Source organism: Macaca thibetana, chromosome 7, assembly GCF_024542745.1.
Source record: "Macaca thibetana thibetana isolate TM-01 chromosome 7, ASM2454274v1, whole genome shotgun sequence".
NCBI classification, from domain to species: Eukaryota; Metazoa; Chordata; class Mammalia; order Primates; family Cercopithecidae; genus Macaca; species Macaca thibetana.
The window spans coordinates 124,451,101-124,464,987 of NC_065584.1; the positions used below are offsets into that span (position 1 = coordinate 124,451,101).

General features: G+C 49.5%; 1 protein-coding gene and 1 long non-coding RNA gene across 3 annotated transcripts in view; one reads left to right on the top strand and one right to left on the bottom strand.

Moving 5' to 3' along the window:
• The window catches only part of SRP14 (signal recognition particle 14), a 227,747-nt gene that overhangs the window by 23,381 nt on the left and 190,479 nt on the right, over positions 1-13,887 (bottom strand). The window lies entirely within an intron of this gene.
• On the top strand, positions 5,622-6,998 carry LOC126959902 (uncharacterized). The gene is made up of 2 exons (XR_007727663.1): positions 5,622-5,916; positions 6,535-6,998. It is a non-coding gene; the product is annotated as an uncharacterized LOC126959902 (long non-coding RNA).

Sequence of the window (13,887 nt, forward strand, 5' to 3'; positions counted from 1 at the left end):
CGGGGGGTGCTGGACCATGGAGAGCCTGGAAGGCCATGGCAGGGAGTTTGAGGTTTATCTTAAGAATAATGAGAAAAAGAAACTGGTCAGAAAAACCACATATTGCATTTTTCCATTTCTACAAAATATCCAAAATAAACAAACCCAGAGAGACAGAAAGCAGATTCTTGGTTGGCTGGGGCTGGGGAGATTGGGAGGAAATGAGGAGTGACTAATAATGGGTGCTGGGTTTCGTTTGAAGGATGATTAAAATGTTCTAAAATTGATTGTGGTGATGCTTGCACAACCCTGCAAATAGACTAAAAAAAAAAAAAAAAAAAAAAACCATTGAATTGTATGCTTTCAGTGGGTGAATTATATGATATGGGAATTACATCTCAATAAAGCTGCTTTATTTATTGATTCATTTATTTATTTTGAGACAGGATCTTGCTCTGTCACCTAGGCTGGAGTGCAGTGACATGACACAGTCACAGCTCACTGCAGCCTTGACCTCCCAGGCTCAAGTGATCCTCCTACCTCAACCTCCTAAGTAACTGGAACTATAGGTGCAAGCACTACTGTACCCAGCTAATTTGTAAGGTTTTTTTGTTTGTTTGTTTGTTTGTTTGTTTTTGTAGAAGCAGGGGTCTTGCTATGTTGCCCAGGCTAGCCCCAAACTCCTAGGCTTGAGTGATGCTCCTGCCTTGGCTTCTCAAAGTGCTAGGATTATAGGCATGAGCCACTATGCCCAGCCTTGTTATTTTTTTAAAAAGGATTTTAAAAATTAAAAATATAAAAAGGATAATAGGAAGCTGTTAGAGGGTGATTTAATCAGCAGTAACATCCTCCCTCAGGCTGTTGTGGGAGAACAAACTGTAGGGAGGGGAGAGTGGGGGCAGGAGATGGTCGGGAAGCTAGTGCTGTGGACCAGGCAAGGAGCAATAGTGACTTGGCCTGGGTCAGTCGCTTTGCAATGGGGATTAATGAGAAGGCCAGACTGGGGTATTTTCTGAAGCTAGAGTTTGATAATTAATTGGATGTGGGGGGTGGGAGAGAGAGAGATGAATCTTGGCCATTTAACTGTAGTAAAAAGACTGGAGGAATAGTTGGACAACGGGAGGGATGGGGCATATGAGCTGTTTTGGACATGACAGGCCTCCGAGGTGTCTGCTAGGCAGAGGGGATGTCAGGGCAGGGTCACCACCATGTAGATGGTCACTGCCAAGAGCCGGACACTCCTCCAAACACATACATTAAATCATTTAGTCTTCTCAGTAACCTCTGAGGCGAGAGCTGTAGCTATTCCTGTCCATACGGGGCGAATCCTATGTGCCACTTCAAATGCCCGCAGCCTGACCTCTTGTTCCAGCCATTGCCCCAGTGACCAGTTTTGCACAGGTCTTGACCAGCGCCGTGTAAATGCGGCCTGACAGGGCCTTTCCACATGCCTCTCGCCTGACACCATGATGGGGGGATACCCGTGGAACCTGCTTGGCATTGACACATGAGCCGGCCAGAAGTGAAGGGGAGCTAACGTTCCGTGGGATGACTCGAGAGGAGCCAATGGATAACTGTGCTCCTTCTTCCAGTGGGTTCTGAAGTACATTTCACAAAGCTTCACTGAAAGACTGAGTGGTGTTCACGTAGAGAGATGTTAACACACTCCCACATTGACTCCCCGCTTTCTCTGTTTCTTTCCTCCTCCGCCTCACCCTGCTCCCTGGGATCATGCCCAAATAAACTACTCATGCTTAAGCCTTTGTCTCAGGCCCCATGTAAGACCCGATCCTACGTGAAGAATTTAACAGCAACAACATCACACCAGGGGCAGAGCAGGGGTTCACACCCCAGCAAGCTTCTCCACTCGCTTCCATGTTGCCTCTCAAAGATCCCAACCTCTAGAGGACATTTAAAGGCACAGGCCTAGATGGAATCTAACCATCTAACCAGCAGAGACTGTAAACAAGAAAAAAGTCCCCACACCACGCTCACATTTAGAGATCAAGAAGAGGAGGTGCCAGCGAAGGAGCCAGAGAAAGAGCTGCCATCGGGGTAGGAGGAAGCCAGACCAGTGTGGAGTCCTGGACTCCAAGAAAAGATATCGTTGCAAGGAGGAGCGAGTGCCCTACTGTGCAAACGCTACTGAGAAATTGAGGAGGTGAGACCAGGAGACAGACCTTTTGGATGCGCCAATAGGAGGTCACTGGTGACTTGGACAAGGGCAATTTCAGTGGAGTGACAGAAACAAAAGCTTGGCTGGTGCAGGCTAAGAGGGAGTGGAGGTGAGGATTCGGAGAGGTAGCCAGCAGGGACAACCAGTTCAAGGAGGAGTGCGTAAAAGGGAGGAGGAAGTGGAGCAGAAGCTGAAGAGGGTTTAGGGTCAAGGAAGAGTTTGTTTTGAAAATGAGAGTGATCATAGTGCGTTTATGTGCTGAAGGGAATGGTCTGGTAGAGAGAAGGAGCTGGATAGTGCAGGAGGGAGAAAGATGATTTCAGGCAAAGTCTTGAGCAAGTGAAGGGATGTGGTGCACAAAATGAAGGGATTGGCCAGGAATGCAAGAGGAGGCCATCCCTCTATCCATCCGTCCATATATCCATCCATCCATCTGTCTGTCCATCCATCCGTCTGTTTGTCCGTCCATCTGTCCACTCATCCACCCATCCATCCATCCATCCATCTGTCCATCCATCCATCCATCCATCCACCCATCCATCCATCTATCTATCCATGCATGCATCCATTGTGAGAAAGAAAGGCACCAGTGGGCGCAGATGCAGGCACCTTGGGAGATCTGACAGTGAGAGGCAGGTACATTCCAGCTGATGGCATTTAGTTTCTCAGCAAAATAAGAAGCAAGATCTTTAACAGCGAGAAGCTAAGGGAAGGTGTTGAGGGTTAGAGAAGATGTGAAACACTCATCTGGAGAGTGGCGCAGTGAATTTAATAGAGAAATATAGTAGGATGACTGGGCAAGCTGAGTGCTCACTTGAAGTTTGTGGTCAGAAGCGTCCAGTGCGGCTACTCAGGATGACTGTGAGTTTCCTCAGCAATGCTTGGCTACTCAGTGCAGGTGCGGGGTGTTGGGTTTAAGCAGGGTGGAGGCTGTGTCAGGAGATTCCAATTGAAGGCAAAGGAGCAAGAGAGGAGGGGGCTTCCGCAAATGGGTGATTCTTGTCAGGACCTACAGAATCCAGCTGGAGAAGGGGGTTGAAGGCAGTGAAAGAGGACGAGTTCAAAGGCGGAGAGTTTCCACAGGGGACACATCATTGAATGGAGGTAATAGAGTAGATGAGCTGAGAGCCCAGGAAGGGTGGTCAGGGAGCAGGGGGTTCAGAAGTGCTAAGGCAAAACCCTTGCCATGGGAGTGGAAGGCAGAGGCAGCAGAACGAGAGGTGGAGAGTGAGGAGGCCAAAGACCAAGAGTGGGAGGTGCTGGGTGGACATCTACATGGACGATCTTCCTTGTCCACCATCTCTTAAACAGCTCCCCCATCCTGCCACTACCCCTTCATCTGCCTTTTCCTTTCATGGCCCCTCTGCCTAACATTATTTTACATAGGACTGGTTCATTGGTTAATTATCCTTGCTGCCATCAGAATGTAAGCATCTGAGGGCAGGGACATTTTCTCTCTGGTCTACACCTATAAACTCTATTCTAAGAACAGTACCTGGCACATATTACGTGCTCAGAAACATGTGCTGGACAAAAGAATGAATGTTAAGGTCTAGGAAAAGCATGGAGGAGTGGTGGTGGAGAGGAAGACCATGGACCAGGTACTAAAATCTGTGAATGAGCAGGAGTGGCCTAGAGTATGGTAAATACTAGAAGGGATGGCGGCTGGTCTGGTCTGATGGCATAGCTGCAAAGGAGTCCCTCATGCAGACTTAGGGTGAGGAGGAAGGGGGAGAAACCTACAGGTGGCCATGAAAGCAAGGAGAACAACTCGCCGCCTCCAGGCATACTGGTGTGAGGGATGTGGAAGAAGAAAAAAGATCCAAGACAGGAGGTGGCTGCAAGGAAGCTGTGTCTGGGGGTCAGGCAGGTTTCCAGTAGAACAGGACGGTTAAAGGAATGTTCAAAGGGAAAGTCAAGTGTATGGGGAGATTTTGCTGATGACAAACCATAAGTTCCCTAGAGCAGAGTGAAAGAATCTGGGGGATTGGGTCAAATTAGGGGAACAGAGCTATATGGGGGTGAAAGTCTTGGGGATGAAGGATGACCAAGAGTGTCAGGCTTCTGGAGGTGTCTAGGGACACAAGGCCACAGGGCATGATGGGCTCTCCTGAAGGTCTCTCTCGGGCAGGTGGGTACTCCTGCTCATGCCGGCTCCTCCTCCAGCCAGGGCCCATGGGCCGTGGACCACAGTGAGGCAGTGATGTTGGCGTTGGAGGGGACTTGCCAGACACTGAGTGTTCGGGGTGGGAGGAGAGGGCAGCTTTGGGCACTGGAAGGAAAGTCAAGCACGCACTCCAGAGACTGGATTGTCATCCCAATCTTTCCTACAAACCATGATGTAACATTGGGCAAAATGAGCATGATTTTCCTTATCTACAAAATGGAGAGGAGAGGAGGTCTCTTTTAGCTCTGCAAATCCGAGCCTCTGTCTCCTCCTTTCCTTGACTTCTTCTAGCTCCTGTGTCCTCAGCCCTCCCAACTTGTAGCTAAGCCCTGGCTTTGTATTAACCACCCTCCTTCTGTCAGCATCACTGAGAGGCATAGCCAAGGCCTGCCCTCTTCCTCCTCAATGGCTCCAAAATGCTGCTTGCACTGTCCCATGCCACTCTGATCCTAAGCAGCCAAGTGGGCAGGCTGACACTCCTTTGGGCATGGAAGTGAACATCAGCCATGAGTAGGGAGAGGAAACTGCCCACAGAGAGGGCAGACTCCATCAGGGGCAAGTGACAAAGCCACAGACTGACATGAAGAGGCTTCCCAGGCCCTCTGGAAGGGAGCGAAGCCAGCAGCCTGGCTCCTGGGATGGGCTGTCCGCTATTCAGCAGCTCCATGGGCCTGGAAGTGAGCCCAGGGAGCCAGCCAGAAGGAGGCTGTGGCCAGAGGCTTGATTTGCAGCCTGGGACTAGGATGCAGGGAGCTGGGTTCTCATCCAGGCTTCACCCATAGCAAATGTGTGACTCTCCCTGGCCCTCTGGGCAGGGACTATAACTACCTTGCTTACCCCAGTTGCTGGAGGCCAATATTCACTGAGCATTCATCATGAGTCAGGCATTCAGTAATCCTCACAATGGCCCTAGAAATTAGCCTCTACTATTTTCACGCTTTAGGGAGGAGGTGACACATAGAACATCTAAGTAACTTGCCTAACACTCCATAGCTTATAAGTGGCAGGGCCAGGATCTTAGCCCTAAATCATACATTGGAAATGTATTATCATTGAGGTCCCTCAGCAATCTTGTGATGCAGGTATTACTATCCATTTTACAAACACGGCAATGGCTCAGAAGTCTTCAGTTATTTGCCTAGGGTCACTTGGCTGACTGTAGCAGAATCAGGATTTGAACCCAGGCCCGACTTCAAAGCCAGTCCTCTTCTCATTGGGTTGCACCCCCAGCATCAGCACAGGGACAGTTCCTCAGGCTGACTGGCCAAGGCCCCATCTGTGAAAACAGGATAGGAAACGGCAGCCTAACTCTAGGCAGGGCGCAGGCTCAGCGAGGGGGTCTACAGGGCTGAAGAGGCAGCTGGCCAGAGATCCACAGGAAGCATTTTGTTGACACATCTTCATCACTCTGGAATTTGAGCAACAACATTTACCCCTTCTGAAACTCACCCAGAGGAAGTGGATTTTCTGACGCAGATGAAGAGTGAGAACTGTCTACATTTAAGTCTTCTTTGAGAACAATACCAGCTGAGCGGCTCTTTACATTCCGGCTTCTTTTGAGAATCTCTGAAGATGATTAAGTCATTGTCAGCTGGTAAGAGTTGGTCTCACTACTTCTCATGTTGGATCATTGAGGCAAGAATCCTTCAAAGAATCCTTTTTGGGTATCTTTTAGTGAGGAAAAAAGTGGGGACAAAGATATGTAAGGCACTGCTTGCCAGAAGTCGTGGGGTGGGAAGGGGAAGTGTGCAGAGTTCTAGAGCCTTTCTTCACCTGGGGGATGTGCACTGGCGATGCGTGTACTTGGCTGTGAAGGCCCAAATTTAGGACAGGGAGTTAGAACCACCCACAGTGAAAGTCTAAGGGCCTTTTCATCTTGCAGCCTCATCAGACTCCCACCAATAACACAAATACTGTAGTACAAATACTATGCTCAGTAAATGTCAGTCTGCCTCACAAACGGTTCAGAGAAGGCTTTGAGGAGGAAAAAGGTGGAATTTCACCTGAGCCTTGAGGGGAATTTGGGAGGCGCAGAGATGGGAAAAGGAACGAGACTGGGAGAACAGCATGAGCAGCGCACGTGGTGCACTGTGGGAGTGTGTCGTGGGAGATGAGATCATACAGCTTCAGAGTCTGGAGTCCTTTACTCCAGGGACCTGGTGACCACGTGGTGATCTGCATCTCCTGTTCTCTACACCTTGACTTCTCTTAGGCCCGGAACCATATCCTGCTCCACAAGCTTCATCCTTGGCAAGGAGTTGCACCTGCCCAGAGAGAAAACCTTTTGAAACTGGCACAAAGGCACTGGAGAGACTGGCAAGGCCCCCACTTGACGATCTGGCTCATCCATCTGCACACTGACCATGCTAAGAGCTGTCTGCAGTGTTGGAAAACTTCTCTAGCTGTGCTGTCCTCTATAGTGGCACTAGCTGCCTGTGGCTTCTGAGCACTTAAACTGTGGCTGCAGAGACTATGTTAAATTGTATTTAATCATAATTAATTTAATTTTAGTTTCTGTACTGGGCAGGGCAGGTGCACATTTCCTACCTGGCCACGGACAGTAAGCTCCATAAGAGGCTGATTGTGCCTGGTTTGCTTCTAGGCTTATCCTCAGCACCTGCACCAGTCTAGAATATGATTGGCACTCTATTAATTAAAAGTTCCCAGGTAAATGAATTAGTGGATTCTCTGTTTCCTCCACTATGCCACAACCTCCTTAAGGGCAGAGATGGTGTCTTCAAAAAAAAAAAAAAAAACATTCTGGACAAAAACACATAAGATCTACCACCTTCACCACTGTTAAGAGTCCAGGTCAGTAGTATTAACTACACTCACATTGTGATACAACAAAAGATTGTGTCTTTTTACATTCTTAGGGCCCAGCACAGTGTCTGGCACATAATCTTAGTAAACACTGGAAGATCACATGCTTTTGCCAAGGCCAGAACAGAGGTCAGTGACATCCATTACCGCCCTTTCACACATCCACTGGGGCTTTAAAAATGACCTTGAATGAAAGCTCTTGAGTCTACAGAAATGGGCTACAAAAAAGGTTTACAAGATAATCTATTAAGAGTAGGGAATACAGGCTGGGCATGGTGGCTCACACCTGTAATCCCAGCACTTTGGGAGGCTGAGGTGCATGGATCACTTGAGGTCAGGAGTTCGAGACCAGACTGGCCAATGTGGTGAAACCCTGTCTCTACCAAAAGTTATTCAGGCATGGTGGTGCATGCCTGTAGTCCCAGCTACTTGGGAGGCTGAGGCATGAGCATCACTTGAACCCAGGAGGCAGAAGTGCAGGGAGCCGAGATGGCGCCACTGCACCCAGCCTGGGCAACAGAGCAAGACTCCGTCTCAAAAAAAGAAAAAAAAAAAAAATCTAAAGTAAATCTCAATACACATGACATATGGATTGACAGTCACACATAAATATGATTGACAAGGACACAAATATTTGGAGGTGCTGCCTGTCCATCTGTTGCTGATTATGTGGAGATCACTTGCCTAGAACCCTGAGATAGAATGATGTTTCTAACTCTGCCGAACCGGGTCTCTCCCAGCCTCCAGTCACTTTCTTCCTTCAGTTCAGGGAACCCTCAATACCCAGTAAGAATGAAGAAGTTGCAGGTCTGAGCTTGAGGAGGCCTGGACTAAAGGGAGGTTAGCACTGCCAGGGCATTCTGAGGACTGTGAAGAACTGGAATATTGGCCACAGGCATCTACGTATTTGAATCATATCCATTTTTTAGCTCACTCCTAGCACAGGAGTCAAAACTTATGTTCTGGCCCCCAGGTACATTTCCAGTCTCTTACTCATAAGATTGTGACATACCACCAGGGGTGCCCAAAGGGGTTTGTGAATCAAGATAGTTTGAGGAGAATCCATTTTCTGATCCTCAGTTTTTCTATGCTCTTTTTCCTAAAAGCAATCTTCCTAAAAAGGCATCTAAGACAAGGCATCCCCTTCCCCATTTGCTGGGGAAGACAGACTTACAAGAGAAAGCTGCCCCTCTCACCCGTGGGACCCCCCACTCTGGGGCACTGCCCTAGGGGTAGAAATCTCCAAGTCATCAAACAAAGTGACTCCTGGGGGTCAAGTGACAGAGGAGCAAAGTCTTTCTGCAAGTCAAGTGGCTTCCAGCTCTGCTTTCAGCAAAATTGAAAGAGGCACTAATCAAATTGTCAGCGGATCATAAAAAACATTTTGATAATAATGTTATTAGGCATATAACTTGGAAGAAGTTCAAAGAATTGAATGACATTCTCATAACAAACTCATTGGCTTCCATTTATTTATTTACGTGGACGGTGTTTCTCCATGTTTAAACCTACAAAAAACTAAACATGGGAATAAAATTCATGTTGAACCTTGTGTGGGTCTAGCAATAAGTCATCCACATATACATACACTAATTGAGAAGGAAACCTGTCTCAGCCCCCAACAATTTTATTAAGAGATGCATTTCCAGCTGGGCGCGGTGGCTCACGCCTATAATCCCAGCACTTTGGGAGGCCAAGGCAAGCAGATCAACTAAGGTTAAGAGTTCGAGACCAGCCTGACCAACATGGAGAAGCCCTGTCTCTACTAAAAATACAAAATTAGCTGGACGTGGTGGCACACGCCTATAATCCCAGCTACTGGGGAGGCTGAGGCAGGAGAATCGCTTGAACCTGGGAGGCGGAGGTTGCGGAGAGTGGAGATGGTGTATTGCACTCCAGCCTGGGTAACAACTCCATCTCAAAAAAAAAAAAAAAGAGATGCATTTCCAATAAAAATTTACCTTTTATGTTTAATAGTTGTTTATCAAATTTCATAATTATTTACATTGCTCTGATCAATTGGGTATAAACTATTCTAACACTAAAATCATAACAAAAATTAATGCTCAGCTTTGGGAACAGAGAAATTTTTTTTTTTTTGAGACAGAGTCTCGCTCTGTCACCCAGGCTGGAGTGCAGTGGCGCAATTTCGGCTCACTGAAATCTCTGCCTCCTGGGTTCAAGCGATTCTCCTGCCTCAGCTTCCTGAGTAGCTGGGACTACAGGCGTGTGCCACTACGCCTAGCTAATTTTTGAATTTTTAGTGGAGACCGGGTTTCACCATGTTGGCCAGGATGGTCTTGATCTCTTGACCCTGTGATCTGCCCACCTCGGCCTCCCAAAGTGCTGGGATTACAGGCGTGAGCCACCATGCCTAGCCAATAAAAGATCTTCAAGCATAAAAAATAAATACAGGCTGGGTGCTGTGGCTCACACCTGTAATCTCAACACTTCAGGAGGCCGAGGTGGGCGGATCATTTGAGCCTAGGAATTGGAGACCAGACCAGCCTGGGCAATATGGTGAAACTGTGTTTCTATAAACAATACAAAAATTAGCCCAGCATAGTGGTACAGGCCTATAGTTCCAGCTGCTCAGAAGGCTGAGGTGGGGGAATCACCTGAGCCCAGAAGGTCGAGGCTGCAGTGAATCATGATGACACCACTGCAGTGAATCAGGATGACACCACTGCACTCCAGCATGAGCGACACAGCAAAACCCTATCAAAAATAAAAATAAAAAACCTTACATTAGCATAAAATCTGTAACAGGAGTAGAATGGAAATACAAGTTCTTGGAGAGAACAGAATAATGTAAACTTCTAAGCTGTTTAATTAGAGTTTGTTCTCCTATTTTTTTAAATGGATAATGTTGGACACAGAATTGCTCTGACATTCAGATTCCACTGGACATTTACAAGAAAGATACAATTTTTGTTTGAAAATGTCAATATTCATTTTTCTTTGAATTTTCTTGACTATAAAATATAATAAAGGCATATAGAAAGTGAAAAAATATTCATAAAGTGCTTAAAAGGATATCCTTTGGAACTATACAAATTTGTGATGGAAAATTTCAAATGCCAACTTACATACAAGAGGGGAGGTCATGTAAAAATTATTTCAGGGGCTTTGAAGGCAGCTGTCTGGGGAGTTAAGGTCTTGTTTCTCCTGTGCCCTCTCTCACCCCTGAGGTATCGGGTGGGCCTCTGGAGGTGCATCTGCCTATACAGGGAATCTTTGATGTAGCAAAACACACACACACACACACACACACACACACACAGAGAACACAAAAAACCCTCACAGCGTGGGCTGCCCTTGGGCTCTGGAAACCACCATCCTGCCTGCCCCACTCCTGCTCTCAGCCCCCTCCTCAGGCCTAAGCCTCCCCAGCCCTCCCCACCCCCACGCCACTGCCCCAGCAGTCCACCCCGCTGTCACCTCCCAGCCCTGGCCCGGCCAGCCCTGGAGTAAATAAACCACTGGGCAGGGACCCAGACAATGGGCCTTGGCAAGGAGTTAATGGGCTGGGCCTCTTTCGTTAGCCGAGTGTGACCGGAGCTGGCAGGGGGCCTGGCCTGGCGCCAGCATCCATTACGACCAGACGGAGCCAGGGCAGACTTGGCACGAACGGGCCCCACAGCTGGCAGATTCAGTCACCCTGGCCACAAGGGCACGAGGCCTGCCCTGGGCGCCGGCTGCCGCCGCGGCTGCGCTCCCTGCCACCGCCTTTGCTGCCAGTGTGGCAGGGCCTCTTGTCAGGCACTCAGCCCCCGGGCCCTGACTTCTGGTCCTCCCCAGGGGACTGTCCCTGGTCAGGCCTCTTCCTGTCCCAGGCTGCCTCTGAGGCTGCGCTGTGGCCCCACAGACTGGGTGCGGAGCAGGGGTGGTGTAGTGGGGAGGCTGAGGGTTGGGCTGGGGGATGCGTCTGTGACCGCCGCCCCCTCCGGCCCCTCCAGGACAGAGGGAGGCTACTGAGTCGGCTGGTGCTGGTCAGCAGGAAGAGCAGGTGAAGCAAGCCTCATTTCTGGTGTCCAGATGGAGGACAGGGCCTTTCTTTCCCTGTGCCTCGGAAAGCTTCGTGGGCCTGGGCTCTGCTCTGGCTCAGCAGCTCCACCCTGCAGGGGGGTTGGCAGGTGGCAGGGACCACCTGAGGGCTCGCTGCGTCCCTGCTGAGAAGCTGTTCTAGTCAGGCTCTGCAAGGGGGGCTGGCCTGGGGGAAAGGACATTTCTTGCTTTGTGGGTTCACTGCTCCTCCCAGGCTCTCTGGGTCCCTGTCCCCTGGGCGACGGGCTGTGGCATAACGTCCTCAGGGCAGGCAACGGCTCCATCTGGAGCTGAGGAGCTCCACGGACCCACAGTGTGGCTGAGCAAAGGTTTCTTTGGCTTGACCGCTGGCAGACAGATCATTCCACTGGGCAGAGTCTCCACATTTTAGGGGATGGTCAGTATCTCTCTCCCCCGAGAGGTCCAGAAAACCCCACAGAGGAGAGAAAACACCAGGCCACATACCCAGAGTGACAGCCCCTGCTCTCTGAGGTCACAGGTGGAGAGCAGGGGAGGTCAGGCCCTGAAGGCTGTGGCTGCTGGAGCCAGCTCCACCAGGCCTGATAATCCCTGCAGATGAAGCCGGCGCCCATCCCAGTAGGCAGGGGTGATCCCCACCCAACCCGGCTTCCGTGGGCAGGAAGCTGACACAAGGGTGAGGAGGCACTGGAAATGCGGGAGAGCAGAGGAACGGCAGCTGGGGCTCTCACCATGGCACTAGCTTCTGCGCCTGCCCTCAGTTTCCCTTGTCCCCCTCCGGAAGCTCTCGGATCTTTACTTTTTTGTGAGCTCTGTTCTATACGTGTATAATACCAACTGACTGACTAGTGGGGTGGGGTGGGGATTGGGGGGCCGGGTAAATGTGTGGTCCACCAAAGGACACTAACCCAACAACCCTGTGGCGTTGTGGTCTCCAAACTGAAAGAGGACACAGTGTCAGGTGACAAACACAACTGGCCTGGAGCCAGGCGTGGTGGCTCACTCCTGTAATCCTAACATCTTAGGAGGCCAAGGCTGGAGGATCACTTGAGCCCCGGAGTTCAAGACCAGCCTGGACAATATAAGGAGACCCCGTATTTACAAGCATTTCAAAAAGTAGCTGGGCTAATGGCAGTGCACGCCTGTAGACCAGGCTACTCGAGAGGCTGAGGTGGGATGGTCGCTTGAGTCTGGGAGGTAGAGGTTGCAATGAGCCGAGACTGAGCTGCTGCACTCCAGCCTGGGCAACAGAGCAAGACCCTGTCTCAAAAATGAAAACAATTAAAATTAAAAACTGGCCTAGACTAGGGATGTGAAATGTCCAGACATTTTGAACAGATAAGAGGGATGGTGGGAGGGATGAATTTTTCAAAAAGAAATATTGACATTTGGTGGCGAAATATAAATACATACAAATCTTTTCCTCTACAATACTTACTTTTTTATTGTCCTTGAAGGACCTACACAAATCACTTAGGTCGTTTAGGCACATAAAATGTGCTATGCATAACTTGGCTCATAAAATTGTCACCTTTGTTATATGGTTCCAGAGATATGAGGGTCTGTTTAAAAGTTAGAAACACGCTGTTAATGGAGACTCTTTATTCTTCCCCAATATTTTTTAAAATCCAAAGACTCCTCAAGGAGTCTGAGTTTTGTCTGTCTGTTTTGTTTCCCCTGGCCTTCATCTGGACTCATCCTTCTGGTGGCCTTTCATGAAGTAGGCTGGAGACCCTTCATACCGGATAACCTCACACCTTGACCTGGGCAGTCAGCAGCACAGGGTCTGGTGCTTAGAAGGGCCTTGCATTTGGTTTAAAACTCTGTTGCCACCATAAATACATAGATGTCTTTTTTGAGACAGGGTGTTGCTCTATCACCCAGGCTGGAGTGCTGTGGCATGTTCTTGGCTCACTGCAGCCTCTACCTCCTGGGTTCAGGCTATCCTCCCACCTCAGCCTCCCTAGTAGCTGGAACTCACAGGCATGTACCACCACGCCCGCTAATTTTTTATTTATTTTATTAATTTTTTTGAGACAGGGTCTTGCTCTGTCACCCAGGCTGGAGTGCAGTGGTGCCATCTTGGCTCACTGCAACCTCTGCTTCCTGGGATCAAGTGATCCTCCCACTTCGGCCTCCTGAGTAGCTGGGACTACAGGCACGTGCTACTGTGCCTGACCTAATTTTTTATTTTTTGTAAAGACAGGCTCTCACTATGTTGCCCAGGCTGGTCTTGAACTCCTGGGCTCAAGTGTTCCTCCTACCTCGGCCTCCCAAAATGCTGGGATTACAGGCACGTGCCACCACACCCAGCAAATGCTTCATAAGTTTTTAACAAGGGGCCCGTACTTTCACTTTGCACTGAGCCCCACAGGATAAGTAGCCAGGTCTGCTCATAACCCCTGTCTGAAGCCAACGCTGACCTTCCCCAGCCCTCGGAGCTGTCCCCAGGCCTCACCAGTGTCATCTCTCCAATAGGAGGAGGCCTTCGCCCTTGTGTAACTCCTGCTTGTTCTTGTCAGGAGTGCCTGCCTGTGTGCCTCGCTTCGAGCCTCCTGTCCCTGGCCAGCTCAACAGCATCCCCTTACATTCCCATTCGGCCCTGGGGACCACTGGGAACACAACCAAACACAGCCTGCTCCTGTGTGGCTGTCAGTCGGTCGGTCGGGCGTCGAGGCCTGCTCCGCACTCCACACTCCAGCTGGCGGACCCCTCC